This window comes from Coturnix japonica, chromosome 12 (assembly GCF_054131305.1).
Source record: "Coturnix japonica strain WE chromosome 12, WE-NBRP24, whole genome shotgun sequence".
NCBI lineage: Eukaryota > Metazoa > Chordata > Aves > Galliformes > Phasianidae > Coturnix > Coturnix japonica.
In genome coordinates, this window is record NC_140674.1 from 4,254,156 (window position 1) to 4,272,973 (window position 18,818).

The window sequence follows — 18,818 nt, forward strand, 5'->3', positions numbered from 1 at the left end:
TTGCACTGGGGCAGGCGGCTCCCATGCAGCAACTTCGTCACCAGCCACATGCTGGAACCACTGTGATGACACCAAAGCTTGGGCTGCCCCAATGCAGCAGCATCACACCCCAGGGACAAAGGGCTGGGCAAGGAGTTGGGATGGGGCTGGGCAGTTCCTCTGGGGGCTGAAGCATGGTTGGCAAGGGAGCTGCTGTCAAGGGAGTGCCCAAGGTGGGTCACTGTGTCTTCCTTTTCTCTGCAGCTGGAGCTGGGGTAGAAACATTAGGGCCTGGAGCATTGCAGGGCTGGCAGAGATGTGCAGGGCTGGCAGAGATGTGCAGGACTGGCAGAAATGAGCAGGTCTGGCTGATAGTCATCACCCTCAGGTTTAGAGGTGTTTGCACACAGGAGATACCAGGTGCTTGGCCATAGCCATGTGAGTGCATGGTCTAGATCTTTCCAGAAGTCTCTCCCATCAGAGATAGACAGGGAAGCTGTGCTGGTGTTTCAGTGTGGAGCTGGGCAGGAGGCTCTGCCTTGCTGTCACTTGTTCATTGGGCCAAGGAGGAATGCAGGTTTGGGCCAGCTGGGTGCTCTGCAGCCTGAGGGAGACAGCCAAGTGGTTTTGGTGAGGAAAGAACCAAAAAAAACCACCCCAATCCCAAACGGAAAGTTCCTATTTTACATCATCTTCTGATCCATGTTTTGCTTGGCATTAGAGTTCCTTTCCTTGATCCTAAATTGGAAAGGACAGCTCGGAAATGATATTCCTTCTGTGTGTGTCCATGGCAGCTCCTGGGAGTTGGGTGTGAGATCCCCTCTGCTATCCAGATGTGGTGTTTCCCTGGACTTTGCTGTCTCTGGTAGGCAGTGGGAGTGGGCTCTGCTCCATAGAGGGAATAAAAGACAGGAGCGTGCTTTGCACACGGAAACGGAGCGTGTGCTAATAGCAGCATTATATGCCTCTTTCTAGAAAGGAAAGGAATGCGCTTTGTGCCATTTAATGACCTTCAAATTAACAGTTCTTTGAAAGCACTTATGTATATTTAATTTAAATGTTGCTGCAAGTCGGAGCGGAGCTGGCAATGAAAGCAGCAGGCGGCCGATTTTTAACTAAGAGCGAGCCCAGATCGCTGCTTCTGAGCCTGTTGGCTTCTGGTGTCTGCAGTGCTCTTTTCCCTGCCCCCAGGAACCTGCACCAGCACCTCCCCGTGCTTCTTCATGTGCCATCCCATTGAGCAGCCAATGGAAAGGGAGAGGATGGGGATGGGACTTCACACATTCACCCAGGTGCTCTGTATCCCCTTCTACTTCATCCCCAGGGCACAAAGTCCTGCAATGCCCCTAACACCAAACCCGCCACGTCCTGCAGGGATGGATGCTGATCTTGTAGTGACTGGTGTGCCTCCAATATAATCTAACGAGAGCAGGAAGGACACCTTCTTGGGCAAATGCTTTACATTTGGAAAGAACCAAAGCACCAGGAGGGGTGCTGGGTGGAGTGGCCATGGAGGGGGTCACCCCCTTCACATGGGAGCACTTGTGGAGGTTAATCCAAGCCAAGCGCTGTGTGCATTTAAGTGGATTAGCCCAACGAGGTGCTTCCCAAAACAGATGTGCCCTTCCAGAGCAACCGTGGAAGTGGATTAGGCAAAATCTGCTTAGGGCTGCATTAACCCCGGATCAGCGTTAGAGGGATTAGCGCAGTTTGTGCTATCCACTTAAAAAATGAATTGGAGTGAGCTTTTCTCTGTGTCTCCAAATAAAAACAAACCTTGGTCTCTGTCCTCGCTCCCATTTCTTTCCTCTGGTCCATCTGTCTGGTTTGTGCGCTGCCCCAGGAGCAGCTCCCCCCTGGGCTGGGCTCGCTCCTCTGCCTGCTGCTTATCCCCAGGGGTCTCGTTAGGCAATTGAACCCTCTTGCCAAGGTGGAGGAGAGAGGGCAGAGAAATTATGGTCAACATCAATGCAATTATCAACGGCAATTAGCCCTGCTCAAAGACAGGCAGCAGGTGGTGCAGACCATGCCAGTGGCTGCCCTTGTCCCTGGGGATGGCCAATGGGCACAGCTTAAGCCATGCTTCTGTGAGCTGGGGTGATGTCTGTGCTCACAGTGCCTTTCTTGGGGGGTAGCTTTACAGATTTGTATTGCTGCTTGTGTTGTGAGCCTGGATCTCTGAACATGGCACCAAAATGGAGGCATAGTAAATACGCAGTGATGACTTCATCCCTTAGCACCTCATTCCTGCTTTCCTTCCAGTTTCCTTAGCCATTCTTTCTTTCCTTCCTTTTCTTCTTCCTTTCATTCTTCCCTTTTGTCCCTTCTCTCCCTTCCCTCCATTCCCTCCCTCCTTTCCCTTTTTCACTCCCTCCTTCCCTCTCTCCTTTCCCTCCCTCCCCCCTCCTTTCTTCCCCTCCTTTTGTTCCCTCCCTCCTTTTCCCTACCTCTCTCCTTCCTTCCTTCCTTCCTTCCTTCCTTCCTTCCTTCCTTCCTTCCTTCCTTCCTTCCTTCCTTCCTTCCTTCCTTCCTTCCTTCCTTCCTTCCTTCCTTCCTTCCTTCCTTCCTTCCTTCCTTCCTTCCTTCCTTCCTTCCTTCCTTCCTTCCTTCCTTCCTTCCTTCCTTCCTTCCTTCCTTCCCTCCTTCCCTCCTTCCCTCCTTCCCTCCTTCCCTCCTTCCCTCCTTCCCTCCTTCCCTCCTTCCCTCCTTCCCTCCTTCCCTCCTTCCCTCCTTCCCTCCTTCCCTCCTTCCCTCCTTCCCTCCTTCCCTCCTTCCCTCCTTCCCTCCTTCCCTCCTTCCCTCCTTCCCTCCTTCCTTCCTCCTTCCCTCCCTCCCTCCTTCCTCCCTTCCCTCCTTTCCCTCCTTTCCTTCCCTCCCTCCTTTCCCTTCTATCCCTTCTTTCTCTCCATCCCTCACTCCCTCTGTCTCTCCCTCTTTCCTTCCCTCCTTTCTTCCTTTCCTTCCCTTCCTCCCTCCTTTTCTTTCCTCCATCCCTCCTTTCCCTTCTTTCCCTCCATCCCTCACTCCCTCTGTCCCTCCCTCCTTTCCTTCCCTCCTTTCCCACTCTTTCATCTCTCTCCTCTCAGTTTTTCTTCCCCTTTCTCATGTGCCCCTTATTCTACCAAGCGCTAAATTACCAAATAAAAGTTTCATTACTACCAGGCTTTGCTCGAAATGATTTTCATTCAGCAGAATGATGAATTTTAATAGGACCAAAATGTCAACGGCGGCTGGAATTTCTTTAAGAAAGCATTGGCATGTTCACACAGGGGCAGCAATCTCTGGTTATCAGTGCCCAAGCAAAGGGATGCAGCAGTCAATTGCTTTGTTGTTTAACATGTCAGCTTTATGTTTCAATTGTATATTAAAAGCATCCGCTTCTCAGAAGGGGCTGAGTGAGTGATGGTGGGGTTTGGCTGCTTGGAGAAGGAGGTGCTCCATAGAGTGCTGTAGCCTCCTGGCTTTCTGTTCCTTTGGAAGGAGCAGGTTTTGCTGCTGGTTGCTTTTAGACACAGAAGAAGACAAAGAGCATCTTTTGGGTGTTGCTATTGTTTCACTTTGGGAGAGCAATGGGTGGGCTTGGTGGACACCATTGGGTTTGACCTACCCAGAGCAGCATCGTGGCTCTACAACACCTGCTCTGCAGTGCTGTACATGGGGATGGCTCCTCACCTCCTGTCCCACTTCTTTCCTTGCAGGGGCACAGAAGCACCGGCAGCACCGCCTCCTCCACCGCCCGTGGGACGAGCAGGGACGTCTGCAGGGCTGTGTGATGGTGGGACCTGCAGCACCCCGTCCTGTACATAACCCGTGAGCCGTCTGTAACAGGTTTTCACCCCTTGTAATTTCAGTTTTGGTTTTTTTCTTTTCTTTTTTTCTTCCGCCCCCCCCCCCCCCTCCCCCGGTTTGTCAATTGTGTTGCAATTGTCGGAGTTTGTAACGGTAACTTTCAGAGGATATTGTACTAAAGAGAGAATTGCACTCAATAAAACCTATGAAATAAGCCTGGTTCCTTCTCTTCCCCTTCCCACAGGCGGTCTTTCTGCCGCCGCGTTATCTGCAGCTCAGCGCCCGTGAACATTGGCCATGAATATTCATATGGGGAGCTGGCAGTGCTCCATCCCTCCTTGACTTACCTCGAGTTTTGCTGCAGATCAGATTTGGCTCTCCAGTTTGTAAATGAAGTGACTTTATTTCCACCGATCCCTATCAGAGGTTGCATGTGGTGAGCACGGAGGCTGTGGGCTATCTAGCCCAATTCCTCTGCACTGAACAGGGACACCTGCAGCTCCATCAAGTGCTCAGAGCCCCGTCCAGCCTGACCTTGGGTGTCTGCAGAGTTGGAGCATCCACCACATCTTCCTGCACCTCTTAGGGTGATGCAGGTGGGGTCAGTGTGTCCCTGAGGTCTCTGCTGCCCTGTGATTCTGTGTGTGAAGCCCCCAGCGAAGGAAGCTGCTGGGTTTCTCAGACCTGGCATCAGAGGTCGGTGTCCTCATTCTGTCTCTGAGGTCATTAAGAGCTGATGTTTCTGATGGCTGCCGTTCCTGCAGGCAGGACTCTGCTGCCTCGGGCTCTGTCTGCATGGATGCCATGAAACCTCAGAGCCTGTGCTGTGAGATCCAGCATTCTCTGGCTGTTCCTCGAGCATGCACAATACAAACTGACTGAGTGCAGAGCTGAGCTTGTTTGTGTGCCCCTAATTGGGTTGATATTTGATTTAACAGGCAAGTTGTGTGGTTTAAATGAATGCTCGTGTTTCTTGGCTCCTCTGGGATTCGGGGTGCTGAGAGGATATATCTCTTACACAGGTCACCCGAGGTTTTCCCCTTAAGTACCCAGAAGACATTTACAGCCAGTGCTTAAAGTTCCCAGAGCAACTTATCTGGGAATATCCTTTTAATAGGGTCTGCAGGAGCCGTGCTGACAGCTTGATGGCTGAGCAGGGCTCTGCAGGATGCAGGGGGAGCTCGGCGCTGCTGCTCCATCGCTCCCATGGGGTGTCCACACACTGACATGCATTTCCATATTGCCAGGAGAAGCTTCTTTCACCTCCCGGCCTAAACAAAATGGCATTTAGGAAGGGCACACAAAGGCAAGGAAGGTTTTTTGCTGCCCTAGTACCCAAAGGGGTTGTCACCAGGTGGGGGAATTGCTTTGCCCTACAGTGAGGAGAGGATGGGGGTGGGTTGGGTGCTGAGCACCCCATAGGGGAGCAGCAGTGCTGTGGGGCACATGTGGGTCACCCAGGGTTTGTGCCCCTTATGTCACAGCAGAGGGGCACAGGGTGGCCATAAGGCTGCCAGCTGGGATGCAGCATTGAAGGAGGTGGGACAGGCATGAGCCCATCTTCTCCCACCTCCCCTCCCTGCTGTGCTTGGCAGTGAAAGACAAATAAAAGACAAACCCGAGAGGACTATAGGCTAAATAGTAATTGGAGCAATATGGTCCGATTATAAAGTTATGTGCCAACCCGCATTAAATGGCAGCATCTGCTGGAGTTATTGGAGGTGCCTTGTCAACAATTAAAAGCACTCGTTGTTTCCTGAAGGGCTGTGGCTGTACTGGGAGGGTTCAGCCCCAACCTCTCAGTACCTGCAGGGTTTTGGGGCTGATCTGCAGGGCTCCCTGTGGATCCTCCCCCGGATCATGGGGTTGTTAATGTATAAAGGTGTTTATTGGCTCACATGGGGCTGGGTTGGTGGCTCCAGCCCTTGGGAGGGAACACCTGCCAGTGGAAGAGCCACTGACCAGGAGATGTCTCAGTGTTATGGCAACTCTTTAAACCCTGTGTGTTGATTTAATACATTCTGCCACATCCTGGGATGCTTTACAAACCACAGCCCCTGTGCTGAGTGGGAATCGCTCCTTGGTGTACAGAGACCACCTTGGAGGCTGCTGCAGTGGGGCTATAAATCCAGCAGTGCTCCTGCCTGCCAAGGAGCTGAGTGCCCTGTGTGCTGTCAGCCCTGCCTGGCAGCAGGGTGGGCTCTGCTCCAGAGGGGAATATGAACATGACAAGGGTGAAAACTCACCCACATCCTGCCCTTAGATGCAGCCTGACGCATGCTGACCCCAGTGCTCACACAGCCAGCACAGGTGATGGGGTTGGGGATGGACTTGGGTCTCCTCCAGCCTTAACGATGCAATGAAATGTAACTTCAGGGCTCCACGCACCAGGTTTTGTAGTAGCCCATAGGCCTGCAAGGCAGGAGGCGGAACCAGCTGTGTAGGTCCTCAAGGCTTAACACCCATTAGCAGGGGGCTGGCCTTGATGAAGCCTGAGGGCAGGTGTGATAGTTAAGGCTGAGGGGATACTGGAAGTGTAACTCTCCCACCTCCTTTCAGTAGGCATCCCCTTCTTAAGTGAAGGATGAAATGAGGGATGCTGTGCTTGGCTTGTGGTGTTGCATATTGTGAAGGGGCTGAGGCTGAAAAATCACCTGGAAGAAGTCGGGTAAGTCTTGGCTGTGATTTCCAGTAGGACTTTGTGAGCAGCCCCACTTGCCACGTAGGACACGTGTTAGATAGCGCTGTTTTTAGCTCGGGGTGAATAGTGCTGCGTGAGATAGCCGGGAACGAGCTCGGGGCTGGGAGCAGCGGAGCCTTTCTTATGCACGGTGAGCTGTGCTAATAAGCCCTTCCTGACCGCATGGATCGTCTCTGAGCCTGGGCTAATGAGCGCTGCTGGCCGCAGCACGGACGTTGGGTGATGCAGCGCCTGTTTGCAGCCCGTTCTCACCAGAATCACAGAATTGTAGGGGTTGGAAGGGACCTCTAGAGATCATCGAGTCCAACCCCCCTGCCAAAGCAGGCTCCCTACACCACGTCACACAGCTCGGCGTCCAGGCGGGTCTTAAATATCTCCAGAGAAGGAGACTCCACCACCTCCCTGTGCAGCCTGTTCCAGTGCTCCGTCACCCTCACTGTAAAGAAGTTCTTGCGCAGAACTTCCTATGCTGTACTTTCATCCCATTACCCCTAAAAGGAAAGGAACCAGGAACCTGGGGCTGCAGTGCTTGGAGGTAGGTGCGGGTGCTGCTATTGCTCGCAGGCATAGACTTCTCCAGCCCATCTTCCAGAGCCAGCTTGTAACGCAGAGCAGGTGCTTACAGCTCCTCTCCAAGCACACGGCTGCTCAGGGAGGCAGCAGCTCTCAGCATCACAAAGCAAATCAGAGCCAAACAAAGCCATGCAAATCCCACAGTGCCCAAAGGAGCCTGCAACCAGCCAGGGCTCTGGGTGAGCTCCAGGCCTGCTTACAGCCCTGCTATCTCATTGTCACGGCGTGCACAGCTCTTCTGTCAGCAGCACGTTGCTGTGGCTTCATAGCTGCACCGTGTGCCCTCCCGTCTGAGCCGAGCCGCCGCAAGATGCGCTCTCATTAGGTAGCAGACGGCAGCGTGGATGGCCGTGACAAGCAGCAATTATGGCACCGGCAAAACTAAAAGTTTTGGAGTTGTTTTGCAAATATTTTTTTTGCTCTGAAGCCTGCGATACGGCAGCAGAAGTGGGCGTAATTACACATAAAAATGTATCTCCTTTATAGGCTTTTAATTATCTACTCAGGTGAGCCATAATTTGATGGGGGGGGGGGGGGGGGGGGAAGCTTTAAATCTGCTCATTTCTAATAATAAGAAACGAGGCGGGTGAGCGTTATCTTAATGTAATTATGAGGAGATACAGTTGGATGGATGAAGTGGAGAGCAGGGATCTGTGCTGTAATCCAGAGACCCCACGCTCTGCTTCTTCCTCCAGCACCTCCTGCGTCCTTTCTCCTTACCTGCTGCTTGTAGGAGAGCCTGTAGGAGCACCTTGCAAGCTCACGTGGGCTGAGAAAATGGGGCTTGGTAATGGTGGTGCTAACCTGACCCAATAGTCTTTTGCTGAGCTGCTTTTGGGTGAGGTAGCTGTTAAAGGCTGGTATGTCCATCAAACCTGCTGTAGCTCATAGCTTTCCAAGAGCAGAATGAGTGTTGAGCTTTTATGTTCTTAGAACTGCTCCTCAGAGCTTCAAATGAGTTGAAAACCCATCTTTTTTGGGGGGCTGTGTGCTCACCAGTGTGATGTGTGTCCTGTAAAGCTTGCAAGTGGAATCTGTGTGCTAGGAAAGCAAGCTAAGGCTCAGGGCAATAAGGTTATGCAGTGTCGTGGGTGCTCCTGTAACTTGCACAGCAACCCATGCCCACCTCTCCCTGGGACCCCTTAGGAAACTGGAGCTGTCTGTGCTGCTTTGAGTGCATTCCCAGGAAGCCAGAAGGCCTTGCTGCCTATCTGCTCTTCTTCCGTTATCATGAATGTCAAGCGCTGTATAAACAGAGGCACTAAATGTCAGATCCTGTCCCTACAAGCCCCGCTTGTAATTTGAATGCTCAGACATGCTCTGTGGTCATCTTGCTCCCATTTCCTTCCCTCTGATAAGCGGTGTCCCTTGCACTGCTGTGCTTTGAGCCATGGAGCTGTGCTCTTTGAGCTGCTGTGGGGGCTTTCACCCTAATGCCTCCATCCTTTGTCCCAGCTGCTTGAAAATGCTTTGGATCAGCTCTTGGCCTTCCTCTTTAGGGATGCTGATGTGCATCCCAGTGAGGTGCTCAGCTCTGAGAGGGACAACAAGGTTTCCCCATCTCTGTGTTACTGCTTGGTGCCTATCCAGGCACTGAGCTCACCCCTTTTCCAACCCTCAGTGCACTTGGTTACATCGGGCTCCCCCCCCCAACTCACCTCCTTTGTCACAGTGATTGTTCTTCCCACAGTGCCTGCATGCAGAGTGGTTTGTCAGCTTATTTCAGGCAGGGCGGTGGGGATTAGTGAGAAAGCTGCCTATTGTGTGTGATGGTTGGTGCTGTTTAAAACTGGAAGTAGAACAAAGGCAATTCAGTTCCAGCTTGTGGATGGGGATGCTGACACCATCCAGGAAATGCATGTTGGGGGGAAAAGGCAGTTTCTGGTTGTTGCTTGGCCTTTATCCAGACTGGGATGGGGCAGGATGGTGTGCTGAGATCCCCTTGATTGAGGGGTGGGAACTTAACAAGGGAGAACCCTGGGGACCCTTCACATTATGCATCCCATCCCTGCAGCAAAAGGAGCAAAGGGTGTAGGGTGTGGATGTGTGTGTGTGTGTAGGGGGTGGTGAGAAACTCCAGATACACGAAAGCTGGAGCAGCCACAAGCAGCTGTAACCTTAGCAACAGTGTCTCAGGATTTGAATGTAATTATACCTCAAACGTGATAAACACTCCGAAGGACTCCTTATGTGGGGATCATACTAAACAAGTCTTTGAAATTGCCCTCATCAAATATTGATGGAGGGAGAGTTTAAGGAAAATAAAACAAATGAAAGCACCCAAAAATGAGAGGGGAAAAGGTGAACCCGTGCTCTTGCCCATGGGCTGTGGGTTAATGGGAACCTGTTGGTTGGGGCAAGCCCCACCAATAGCTCCAGCTCAGAGCAGAATTAACAGCGAGGGTGGGAGGATAAGAGGAATGAAACCATCAGGTGAGGCAGCCGCATTGATTGGCATTTTGTTTTATGTTTGGTGTGTAGGAAAAGCGAGATCCCAATGAGCGCCATTTGTCTTCTCCAGCCTTGGTGAGGGAGGTTTAATTGCTGCACGAGGGAGAAAGGGCTGTTCTGCTGTGCCATGGCATCCCATCCTGCTGGTGGGGAGGGCAGGTGGCTGCTGAGCTCTGTGCTATGGGTTGTCATTGAGCTTCAGAAGGATGCAGGCTGGGGAGAGCAAACCTTGTCTGCTGAATTGAGAGCTGGGAGGAGCTTCTGCTGTTCGGATTTTGCGTTGAGCGCAGAGGAAAGATAAACTGCATGTGGATGCCATTAGTGCCATCTGAGTGGTCCTGAGTGTTAAGTGCTTGTGCATGGGTTGCTGCCACCTGGGCTGATAGGCACCCAGGAGGCAAAGGAGCACCTGCCTGGGTGCTGGGGTGCTGCTGGGGCTCTGTGATGGCTTCCAGAGGCTGTAGGGTCTATTAAATAAGCATTTGCAGAGCAAACCTAGGTGGCAGCTGCAGCCTTGAAGGGCTTTGCCATGGAGCAGCGACCAGTGCTGCAGTAAGGAACTCCTGCAGGTGCAGCTGGGGATGCTTCCATGTTTTAGTGGGAGCGATGGAGGCATTGGGGGGCTCCCAATGTGCTGGAGAGATGCACGTATCTCTTGTGGCAAAACTAACACATGCATCCTACAGAATGGATGCTTCTGGCTTCTCAGGATGGACCTGACCAACACTTGAGCAGTGACAAAGCTGCTTGGCAGCTCCAGCCACCCAGATCTGCAGAGCCAATCTGAAGCCAAATGATGTGCCAGCTCAGGCAAAGGTTTCAGAGCACGTGACCTAAAACATGGTGCACGGTTGAGACTCATAGTGCATGCCCATGGGTCTGGCATCCTTTGCTCTGTGCCACAGCCAACACACAGCCGAATCTGTGCCAAAAACAGCTGGCAGAGCTGCAATGCACTGCTGGCTATATGTAGAGGGTTGGGGGGGGGGGGGGGGGGGGGAAGAACTGATGGCTGTTGTCTTATTTTGCCAATGAAAGCAGCACTGAACTGAAGGCTGCTCTGCCTTCTGCAGAGCTTCTGGCTGAAGTTGCTGCCCATCCAAGAGCCACTCGAGTGGATCCTGTGTAGCTCGTGATGGTGAGCAGTTGTTGTTGGGTGGACCAGGAAATAGGGACTGGATGATGTATATTTGAAGCCTCTAAGAAGGAATCCACGATGGCTGTGTCTCTTGGTCAGAGACAATTAAATATTGTGGCTTTCTTTCCCAGTGAAAATTACCATTATTTTCCCTTTTTGGGGTCTTTGGAAGGGAAGGAAGAAGATTTTTTTGGGTTCTGATGGAGCATCCTTGGAAAATACATGTCAGAGCCTTCTGATGGGGAGTCACTACATTGCAGGGCTGAGAGGTGTGAGTAGGATTGCAAATGGGCAAAACCAGCCAGTGTGTGCAAGGCAGTAATGCCAGGCCAGGTTAGAAGTGATGCTTTGACCTGGACTCCCAGGCTGAACAGGCAAGCAGAAGCCCAGCTTAGGAGCTGCAGCTCCCCAATGGTTCCTCTAAAGGTTAATTCTCCTTTGGAAGTGCCTAGAAGGAAACCTGGAGTGTTCAGAGAGAGAATTAGGCTCAGTACAAAAACTCTTTTAAGTTAGTGGGGTGGTGTTTTTTCTTTGGGAGTCTTTGCTTTTTAAATGTTAAAATTTGCTCCTATTCATTTCCTTTTTGAGATATAAAATAGAATGGAGGGGAGAGGGGGGAAAGAAATAAATCCTAAGCTTACCCCCCATTGCAGGGGCACAAAGAGAGAGCGGTTCCTAGAGTCAGTAGCTGGGTACGCTGCGCTTCCTCCTGCTCCAAGGTGGCAGAATAAAGAGCTCCTGCAGTAATCTTTTCTTTCCTAAGAGTTGCATTGTTAAAACCTTCCTTAGGGAAATCCAGGCAGCGTAATTGCTCTGGTCTGACTCTGCCCGCTGAGCCGCTTGAATTAAGTGGGTGTTTTGGCATCCTGAGCAGAGCCTTGTGGGAAGTGACCTTCGCCTTCCGCCGCTGCACTCTGCAACCTGCCGCTAATTAGGATGGAGAGAGCCCTGCTTTGTTTCCAAATACTAGTTTACCTCTGTCTTAGCTTTCTGCCGGGAGCTGCCCGCGTGACTCGGTGCATAATGAACGGGGCACAGCAGATGGTTGTGCTCCGGAGCCGCCAAACACAACTTGTAACACCACAAAGCTGAGCGGGAGGGAGAGGTTGGGCATTGAGCTGCTCGCTGAGCCTATTCACTGCAAAGAGTCTCATTACCCAGCGCTGGAATTAATGGCTGAAACAACACTTTGTTTGAGGGGAAATTCTCTTTTCTGTGGGTATTTGCAAACTTGGGGGGCCTGGTTGAGGAGCAGCTTGGTGGGTATGTGGCTGGATGGGCATTGGATGGGCAGGTTGGATGTTGCATCTCTCTGCAATGAGAGTTGCCTCAACACCAGGCATCGCATAGAGGAGTTCCTGCCTTTTGGAAGGCATCTTGCTTCCAACTTGAGAGGGGAGAAAAAAACAACAAAAAAGGACAAAGAAAATGAAGTTTTCAAAGGTAAAATGCAGTTCTTCCCCTGCGGGAGAAGCGGGAAGATGGAGCACTTAGAGGGTTTAAGCCAAATTTGCTCCCAAAGAGGATTAGTTAAACTGTGCTAAATTTCTATGTGAACGCCCTCATTCAAATGTAATCCGGTTTATCTTAATTTGCTTTGGAAATGAATTCGGTAAACCCAATTAATGTCACTTCAATTCTGAGCGAGAGCATCCCCGTAGGGACTTACTAACTTTGCATTAATCCACTTTAAATTCCCACCTCCAACTAATAGGCACAAACTTTACTCAGCACTCCTTGTTAGACAGCAGCTGGCTGCATCTGGAGACGAGCAAATGTGACCCATCAGGAACCTGACAGATTGATGGGGATGGCCTGCAGACCTCAGCCTGAGCTCTTGAAGCACCAAAGCTCTTCTGAGAGATGCTGCATCCAGGGCTGAGAAGCGTTGGGCACGTTGAGTCAGCTCATAAAGCAGCAGGGTGGAGGAGAGGGCTCCATGCGTGGCTCTGGGATGGCTCAGATCCTCTGTGCAGCTGCAGGCAGCAAGTGGCTGGGTTTGCTCACCTCTGCTGCAAACAGCTTTGCAGCCTGCTGACACATGGAGCACCATGAACCTCAGCAACCCGTCAGTCCTGCAGGGCTGGAGCTTGCTGCAATGAAAGTGTGCAGGTGGTGTGGTGGGCTGGAGGAGCAGTGCTCAGCCTCCCAAAGGGCACAGTCTGCCCTCAGCTTGCTTATTGCTGACCCAGGGGTTGCACAGCCTTGTTTACCAAGCACTGCTGCTGTGATAAAGAGGTTGTTTAGCTGGAAGGCATCTTTATGTGAGCGTAATGCACTCGGCCCTGTTTGGAGATAAGGGATGGGGAGGACTGGCTGGCATCTTGAGGCCAGCCCTACCCCTGCTAAGGAGGGTACAGAGGAGGCTCCAGGGATGGAAAGCAGAAGGGTGTGGAGCTTTTCTCCCACAGGTGTGTGGGAGGCCTGCTCTGATGTGGCCAGCTCAGGAGCACCTGAGAGCTAAGCAAGGGACAGGGCACAACAGAGCATGCGATGGCTGCTCCACCAGCCCTGCTCATCCCAGTGCAGGAGGAAAATGATTTGGGTTGTGTGTGGGCAGGCACACGCAGGTGTGTGAAGAAGGTGGACGGATACAAGTTGTTGCTTAAGTGGGCTGAGCCAGGTTGGTGTTTGTGTCCCTGCTTCCTGAACAGCAGCTCTAAGGAGAGCTGAGCGCTTCTTGGGAAGGCAGAATGCATGCAGGGAGTGCATGGTAGCAAATGGGATGGGGTGGAGGTAATGCAAGTGAGATACAGAGCTCAGAGAAACCTGTCTGAAGTGCAGTGGGGGGGAGGTTGATAAAGCTCATAGGTTGTAACCATGTGATGTGGACCAAGCATTACCCAAGCGTGCTAATTTGCTTCCAGCATCAGCACACCCTTTAGCTGTGTCTGTGCTGAGATGCAGTCAGGTAGCAGAGCTGTCAGCGTGGATAGAGGGCTGATGATGCCAGCATCCTCCTTTTGTGCTGCATGAACGTTATCCTATGTAAGCTTTCTAGGAATGACTTCTCATTGAGGCAGAGCAGGGCTGGGTGTATCTACCTGCCATCTCCTCTGCTCCTCACCAGCCTTCCTCATGTCCCTGGGTACCGCTGAGCAACGCTTGGATAGAAGCGCCGAGTTGGCAACTTTTAATATCGCTGAAACATAATCAGCTTTTGCTTCTACAGCAATTAGCATGTTATTACCCATAATGTTTTGCATGGCAATTTTGTTGTAAACATTTGTACTAATTCACCATAACCTAATTATTTTTATGACATGTAATTATGAAGTATTTTTGGAGGAGGAATGGTTTCGTTTTCTATTTATACTATTATTTCCTGGAAACAGCAGCTATTTTGAACACCATTTCCCCCCCTCCTTCCATCTCCAATTAGACTTTAATTTTATTTACTGCCACAACTTGTCTGGCTATAGCTCAGTAGCTTGGACTGTGCTCTTATGGTGAAGTGTGATGGATTCTGGAAGAGATGAATTGTGCTGTAATTAATGGTAGGCAGAACACTTAGATGGAAGAACGTCACAGGTGGATTTCTTCACTGCTCGGTGAGTAGATGTGATGAGTCCCAGTTAAAGCATCTGCTGTAATGTCCCTTTCCTATGTGGTTAAGGAGAGAGTGATGAGGTGAAGCTGTTGCCTTTGGACCTTGCCTTGCAGGAATGTAACCAGCCTGAATGCAGGATCTGTTGTGGGAGATACTGGTGGTTTTTGGTGTTGGGAACATGCTGCTCAAACCTTACATCTGGGAGGGCTGCTGTCCCTGGATTAGGACAGCTAAGAGACTCTGCCCAGCCTGCCTTTGTGTGGCTGAGAGAATGGACACATAGGATAGAATTACAGAATGGCCTGGGTTGAAAAGGACCACAACGATCATCGAGTTTCAGCCCCCTGCTATGTGCAGGGTTGCCAGCCACCACAAAGGCTGCCCAGAGCCACATCCAGCCTGGGTATCAATGGGTGTGTGGGGATACATGGCTGGCTCCATTGCTTAAAGACTGAGATATGGGTAGAACAAGAGTGAGGGGAAATGCCTGAGCTTCAGTACCAGCTCCAGGGAAAGATCCAGAATGTACAGAGGCAAATAGAGAAATAGCGTATGAAGCGCAGCAGTGGGGGACTCCCATCTTCAGGGAACCTTGTGGGATGATGTGAGGGGTAATCTTGAATCCCTGCAGCCAGGGAAGGAAATTGAATTTGTCTTACCCGCTCCCCACATGTATTCTGCTTGCTTGGTTATTGCAGCAGGCAGGGAGCTGCTCACCCTGCTTTAAAAGGTTGCAGCAGCAATCACGCTGCTATGTGTTGCACATGCTCAGCCAGCATCTAATGGCAAGAGGCCTCCCTTAATCTCATTCATGGAGCTGCCGTATAGAAAACGTTCAGAATTCAGGCTTAATCTTAACAAGTATGAGACTTGGCAGGCTGAAAGGCTGTATGTCTTGCCTGATCTCCAGTCTGGAAAGGCCTCAAAAGGGAACCATGTGTAGCACATTGACATGCTAGAAGAATTTCCACAAAGAATGCATTTTTTAGACGGCTGTATGTCATATAAATGAGATTTATTTCAATGCCTGTCATGATGGTTGAAGCTCTAACAATCTCAGTAATTGCTAACCCTGTGGTCACAAAAGCTTTGTATGTTTAACACTGAGCTACATGAGAGGTGAGCATCCTGGGCTGTGTCCATGTATCTGTGCAGGGTGGTGGCCATGCTGAGCGTGTCAAGCATTACAAGCAGATGGATGCCCCAGAAGCTGCCTAAAATTATCTGTTAATCTTGCAGTGGAGATGAGAGAGGTGGAAATTGGGTTAAGGAAAACTCGGTAGCTGTTTAAAATCATTCTCTGTGCTGGATATTAGTGTGAAGACGCACGTCCAGAAAGCCTGCAAGTAATCAGAGGTGCAGATCTGAAATGATACGGTGATTTTTGTGACTGTGGGATCTGAGAATTGAAGCAGGTTGGGATGTGGAGAATATTAGCAGCTTTTTGCCCCCCATCCCTGCTGAATACTAACAGCCTCCACAGAATTCCCTCACAAGTGACTTGTCCAGCAGCCCTGCTTAAACAAGGTTGCTTTATTTTGGGGCTATTCATTGCGTGTCAGAGCAGAGAAGGTGACTTACAGAGTTCTTTCATCTCCCAACCCCAGCGTTATCCTTGATCTTTCTGCAGAAGTAATGAATTGAGATCGTGCTCTAATGTCTATCTTATGAAACATCTTGAAAGTGACGTGAACTCTGCACTGAGCTGGGATCCAACTGATACCATAACAGGTTTGTGTTGGCAGAGTGCTTTGTGCTCAGATGTTTGTTGTAATGTCGTTCCCCCCCACCCCAGGGATTATACGCCACAAGGTTATTTGTACATCAGTGAATGGCTAAAATGTGCCCAAGCTTGGGATCCTACTCAGTGCTTATCAGCTGGGCTTAGAGGCACCTCGTTGGCAGGGAACCACCCTACTGATAACACAGGAGGATCCTTTCTGTGCCTGAGTTCTCTCTATAGAAACTGAGTTGTTAGCAGGACAAGTGTAGCTGGACTTGATGACAGTGGGCCAGTCCTGCTATTCTAACAGGTCTTAAGGAATTGTGTCTTTACCCTTAGTGGGAGCAAGCAGAAACATCCTTCTATACTTCCAAGGTATCTAGTGAAGAGATCAGGCTGTTTGGCTTAGTCTAATATTACAGAGGTCAGGAAATTGGAAACAGCAGTTCATTGCAGTGGAGAGGTTGGCTGGCTTATAACTGGAAATAACACAGTCGGGAGGTCTGTGATATGGTTGGATATTCTCAGTTATCTATCAGATTGTGTCACTGCTTTGTTTTTTGGTGAAAACAGGTAAAAATATCAATCAGACAGAGGTGAAAGGTCACATCTGTATCAAGAATCTTATAGAAAATCTATCCCTTATCACTGCTGGAGGCTTTATGAAGACAGAGTGAACCGATCGCAGGAGCCGTATCACATGTGCAAGTAGCCAGATTAGTATCATGAAAGTGGAACACCCCCAGCGTGTCTCATCTGCCTCAGCTCTGCTGACAAAGCACGCTCTGCTCAGCCTTTGACACCACCTGACATGCTGCACTCTTTACATATATGGAAAAATACTTTTCTATTAGCATATATTGCTGCGAGGCTGGGCAGAAGGGGGATGGAGGCAGCAGCTTGCAGCGGGGCATCCCCTTGAAGCAGCTGTCTTAGTGCTTGTCAAAACAGATTGTAAAATGACTTTCAAAGGTCGTGCGGGTGTCAGGAGGTTACTCTGCAGCGTACTGATCTGTGTCAGCGTGGTGGCCAGTGGAACTAAATGAAGAGCTGACAGGTATCTGAAAACCCCAAAGCCAAAACGTGCACGATCTCGTAACGGCCACAGGTTTCATTTATTTGCTGTGATTAAGCCTGAAACGTGCTGGTGGATTTTGCAGTGCCAGGATATTGGGGAAGAATTGCAAGAGCCAACAGATGGGATTGTGTGTGTGTACAAGAAAATGGCTGAGGTATAAGTGCTCAGAATTTATGGTGGCCATAAAGACCTGTGGAAATGATTGATCCTGCTCGTTGTGCCTGTGGATAATGACAGATATTAATATGAAACAATAACCGATAGCCTCTGATCTAGGAATTGAATTTCTCCTTCCATGATGTCATTCTGATGTCATGCTTTATGGCCTATAATTTTACAATCCATCTGAGCCCGGAGCTGTTGTCACCGTGCTGGGCTTTGTGCCTATGGCATCGTGCATTGTGTCAGCTCCTGGCTCTGATGGCAGTGAGCAGACCTTTGGGCTGTGCTTTTCATTTCATCTCTTTCTTCCCTGGTGGCTGTGATTTAAGGTGCCTTCCTCTCCTGATAGGGAAGTTGGTGGTGGTGTTTGGTCCCTGTGGTGATAAGCAGGTGCCCGCCATGGCGGATGGGGTAACACCAGGCCTACAATCTCACCTGCCCAAGCACCTCACCTGTGCTCAGGCCATGGTCAGCTGGGGAAGGCTTGGGCAAACAACCTGCTCATGTCCTCCATCCCCTTCCAAGGCTGGTAATTTTGAAGAAGAAGGATTACTCTGAAGCAATGGCTGTGTCCCATCCTCCCTTCAGCCTCCCCCCTCCTCCCCCATCTGGCTGGCTGGTATCTGGATTCCCTCTGACAGAAGGGTAGGCGCAGGAGCAAAGTCTGTCATTTCTTGCAAAGCCTGTGCTAGCAGATTGCAGAGTTTTCTGTCAGTTCATTAATTACGGGGGCTTTAACTTCCGAGACTAGCAAACACTGGAAATACCGAGGTTGCTTCTCAGATGTTATAAATAACCCGTTGGGTAGCTCTGAATTGGTAGAGATAACTCGGAAGCTGCCAGGCTTCCCTTGTAGTACCTGCAGCTCTTCTGTGACGTGGCTCAGAGCAGCGTTGGTTGAGGAGCCAGTGCTTTGCTGGCAATGCAGCTTGAGCACAGTGGAAGCAGCAACGAGTAAATGCGGGTCCTGGAGTGATGAGTTGTGCTTGGTGTGAGCCTTCTGCCAGGGCACGAGGATATAGCAACCACTGTCCTGATGTAAATTGATGCTGTTCTGGGATTGTGGCTGAACTGTTGTCTTGAGGCCATACCAGGAAACCTTAGCAAGTTGACAGCAAAACTCTCACTGATGTTGTGAGCTTTGCTGGCTGCCAGCTACTGCAGGAAGAAAAGCAAATCAAAAGCATGAGCAGCAGAAGCAATGACACTGATGAGGGGGGAAAAAAGCCCCTGCGGTGCAGCTGGCTACCTCTGGCTACTTGCTCAATGCAACAGCACCGGAGAGGAAATTCCTTCCCAGTGCTCACAGGTGATCAGCTTACACACTGAAGCATGAAGTTTGATTACCCTTGTAACATTTTATTAGCTTGCATAGCTGCAAATGTTATTAATGCTCATAAAATTATCCAGTCCCTTAAAATGTCTGTTCTACTGGAGCGCGTCTCCATGGCTTCCTGGGCAGTGGATTCCAGAAGTGACTGTACTGGGTCAAGTCATATTTCTCTTTTATTTGTCTCAAATCTACAGCCTCTCTGTTCCAGCAAGTACCCTCTGTTTCCCTTTTAATTTAAGGGGCAGGCTGATGTGAGGCAGCCAACTGAGTTTCGCTTCAAGCTTTGCTCTTTTTTACTGCAGTCCTCCTTTCCCCTACCAGTGAGCCTGAATCCAGTGTAA

The 18,818-nt window shown here is 50.4% G+C and overlaps 1 protein-coding gene across 2 annotated transcripts in view; it reads left to right on the forward strand.

Moving 5' to 3' along the window:
• EPHB1 (EPH receptor B1) overlaps positions 1-3,982 on the forward strand; it is a 44,028-nt gene extending 40,046 nt beyond the window's left edge. For both annotated transcript variants that reach the window (XM_015871222.2, XM_085512670.1), the window contains exon 17: positions 3,678-3,982. The gene's annotated coding sequence lies outside the window, so the exon portion shown is untranslated. The remainder of the gene's footprint in view (positions 1-3,677) is intronic.
• The last annotated feature ends 14,836 nt before the right edge of the window (positions 3,983-18,818 follow it).